This window comes from Herpailurus yagouaroundi, unplaced genomic scaffold (assembly GCF_014898765.1).
Source record: "Herpailurus yagouaroundi ecotype Mexico unplaced genomic scaffold, PumYag 197, whole genome shotgun sequence".
Lineage (NCBI taxonomy): Eukaryota > Metazoa > Chordata > Mammalia > Carnivora > Felidae > Herpailurus > Herpailurus yagouaroundi.
The window spans coordinates 25,430,816-25,434,532 of record NW_024412428.1 but is presented as its reverse complement, the minus strand read 5'-3'; the positions used below and the strand labels follow the sequence as shown (position 1 = coordinate 25,434,532).

The 3,717-nt window shown below is 48.9% G+C and overlaps 1 non-coding gene across 1 annotated transcript; it reads right to left on the bottom strand.

Annotated features, from left to right (window-relative positions):
- Positions 1 to 583: 583 nt before the first annotated feature.
- TRNAE-UUC (transfer RNA glutamic acid (anticodon UUC)) lies at positions 584 to 655 on the bottom strand. The gene has a single exon. It is a non-coding gene; the product is annotated as a tRNA-Glu (tRNA).
- Positions 656 to 3,717: the final 3,062 nt, after the last annotated feature.

Here is a 3,717-nt window from a genome sequence, read left to right as displayed (position 1 = left end):
TTTTTTTTTTTTTTTTTTTTTTTTTTTTTTTTTTTTTTTTTTTTTTGCCGTCGCCTCACTCCTCAATATCGATAGGAAACTAAGTTTCTTTTCCCTTCCCTCTCCCTCCCCACACAATTGGTTTAGCGAGCTCTTCGAGTCGCAAAGGCTACAGGCTGTATACTAAACTCCATCTGCCCTTAATAGTGTGTCTTTTCTGGCAATCTTGCTGTCCTTAATGGAGTAGTTTTAGGCAACTTAAAGCCTTATAATTTCCCAAAATGCATCTTTTCTTTTGCTTTCAAAGAAGAGTACTTTTTTGGTCATTTGCTCCATATCCACAGTACAAGGAGCAATTACATCAGAAGTACCAACTGGAACACGTATCTTAGCAAGGGACCGATTTTCTTCACCTGGGTTCAAATGCTGACTTCCCACTGCGGGCAGCTACTGCCTTCCCGCCAGCGGCACCGGGTTTGGGGTGGGAAGCCTGATTTCCCTTCAGCCCCAAGCTTTCTGGGTTATAGCATTTTCTAAAAACATCAGCCTTCTCCTGGTTTAGGAGGGCCTAAATCGATTTTTCTTTTTCCTAAAAGTCTTGGCGTTCCCACACCGGGAGTCGAACCCGGGCCGCCTGGGTGAAAACCAGGAATCCTAACCGCTAGACCATGTGGGAGACGACGAGCGTCGCTGTACATCTAGATAAATTGAGTCGTTCACGGCGGCTTCCGCCCGCCCCGACACACCCGGCCTCCGGAGTCAGAGCTGTTTCTGCGCCTGCGGAGAGCCTGAAACCCCTTAACCCTTTCCAGCCCGCGCTCTACTCCTCTCCTCGCGTTAGACAACTGAAATCTTTCCACTCTCGCGTCCTTTGTGATCTCATCCAGTCTCCTGGTTCTAGACAGCACGTCTACACCCAAGTACACCCCAGATTGGATGAGTCATTGTTCCTAGTTCCGCACAGGAAATCCCGTAGGGTGCAGAAGGACTGGTGTTTAGACTTGGGAATAAGAAACCACTGCCGCGTGGAGTCGTCGTACCGCCACTGCGGAGGCCAGACTGGAGCGGGCGGCGCTGACCCCGAGGGCCCCTGCCTTTGCGTCCCAGCCGCTGACCAGCCGCTCCGAGCCCGCCACCCCTGGCTCCGGGCCTCCGCCTCGGGAGACTCTGCGCGCCGGCGCCCCCCACCCTCCCCGCTGGACTTGCGGGCCGGCAGCCCCCCTCCTCGCCGCGCTGCTCGCGGCTGCCCCCCGCCCCGACGCGGGAAGTTGATCTTTCCTCTCAAGAAATGGGAACAAGGGCTGCCTGCAAGCCCGGAACATTCCAGGCTCTGTTGATTCAACCGCCAATGGCAGATTTGTGTCACCAAAAGTAGGCGATGGTGGTTTGCAAAAGTAGCTTATAAACCTGGAGAAAGCCCCTCCTGCAAGCAGTCCTGGTCGATGGAAATTCTTTGTGGTTTCCAACCCGTCCTCGGGTTGAAGGAGCATTTCATGCGGAGCAGTTTATGTATTACCGATCTACTGTTTGGATTAGGCAAGTACAAAGAGTCAGTTATTCGGGACAGCCAGGGTGGGGGAGCTATGGTTCTGGTGTCCTCGTTGTGGCTTAAGCTACACAGAAATTGTTTTTGCAAGCGGCGGACACTTTGAAGCCCATTTAAAAACCCACTCCCCACCTGCCAAAGGAACGTGGAAGGCCCTGGCCATCCCCCTACCTAAGAGGCTCTCTAAGGCTTCGATTGTGACATTCATCAGCAAGAGGGGAGGAGCGACGAGAGACCCGAAATAGAAACTATTCTGCCTAGCATTTATTAACACAGATAAAGCTCCTTAACAGGGAGGGAGCCTAACCCAACACCCGCGGAACTTAATGAAGCTCGGAAGAAAAACTAGAACCTACTGACTGCAGACCTACTATGTGTGTTAGACACATTCAAATACGTCTGCTCTCGTAATCGTCATATTATACCGATGAGAGAGGTCTTATCCCAGTCTTTGGTGGTTCTTCCTGTACTATCTTTGAGCAGTTTCATTGGTTCGTTTTTTAATCAGTGACACAGTTGTCTTCCTTTTGGGGACATCTGTTTGGGAACACTAAAGAAAAGTCTCCAAACGAACCTCATCAATTAACAGAATCCCTTACATCATGTGGTTCTCAATTTAGGGCCAAGATTTCTCATGTACCTTTCAGTTTTGTATTTCCATTTGATAATAATCTCTTTAAAAAGTATCTTGCAAGTTTTTAAGATAAAATTTCCCACTGTAGCCCATATGTCGGACAGGCACCATCTTTAGGATATAACCAAAATGCAATTTTATTTTTGTCTCTGACTGTCCCCAAGCTAAAATTTATTCAGTTTTTCTCCATGCCACTGGGTGAAAACTTGGGCACTAATAGAAAGCCCTATAGTCACTTTAAGTAATAAAGCACAGTCCAGGACAATATGCTTTTCAACAACTCAATCTTCATTCTAGATAGTTCTGCCCCACCATCCCAGCTTGAGCACGATTTCAGCTGGGAACACTGGTGTGAGCTGGCTCAGGGTCCTATCAGCTCATATGATCCAACTGTGGGCTTCTCTCAGCTCTGCGTTCAGTGACATCACATCGGTATCCTGAGATAGCCATGCTAGGAATATTGCACCACAGAAATCAGCAAATGCACCAAGGCAGAGCTTTTTACCTGGGGAGCTGGTGTGCTGGTTAAAAAATAGTGGTGTACTGGTTAAATATTTACCCGCACCACACTGGGCCAAGGTCTACTGTCGGGGGAACAGGGTGTGATCCACTTCTTATCTCACTCCATGCCCTTCCTTCTGAGGCTCCAAGGCCCTCCAAGATTGGAGTGTAGGGAGGGCAAGAGACTAGGGAACTGAAAGTTCCTACTGGACTGGTACTATCAAAAGTCCGCTTCCTGCTTTCTGGGCCTGCATGTGTTCTAGGGCTGACTCTTTCTCAGTGGCTCTCTGTGGCTTCATCAGAGGCTTCCCTGCTTGGGGCCTTTAGACAGTGTCTCCCAGGAAGCCAACAGTGTTCTCCCAGTGTGGGTCTTACACCAGTTACACCAGCATCACCAGTGGCAGAATTTAACTGCAGATTCACAACTCTACCCAGAACAAGAACCTCTGGGAGTGGGGACCTGGGAGTCTGAATTTTAACCAGCACTCCCCCCTGCAGTGACTCTGATGCCACTGGAGTTTGAGAAACACTGAACTGCATAACTAAGTTCCCTAAAACTGCTAAAGTCTTTAAAAGACCATGATCCCTGAAGCACAATGTCCATCATTTCCCTTTTCTGCTCAAAAACCTGAAAAAACTGGCTTCCAGTTGACTATTGAGTATGTGAAAGGTGAAATGAATTGGGTTCACTTACGTCAAGGGGTTTTAAAATGGAGCCAGGAGGCCATTAAGGAGATAGGCCTTATGCACGTCCTCTCTAGTGGAACCATGAACTTTTGAATTGGGCCAAACTGCAAATATTCCAAGGGCTGAGCCCTAGCACCTGCAACTTGCTCCAGTGGGAGAGCTTGCTTGGTGAGAGCCTTAGCAACCAATTATATTCAGTGAAGACTAGCTTCCTGCCACCAACACCAATCAAAAACCCTCTGTAGGGGCAAAGGGTGGCTCAGTCATGTGTCCAACTCCAGCTCAGGTCATGATCTCAGTTTGTGGTTTGAGCCCTGCACTGGCAGTGCAGAGGATGCTTGGGATTCTTTCTCTGTTCTCTGCCACTTGT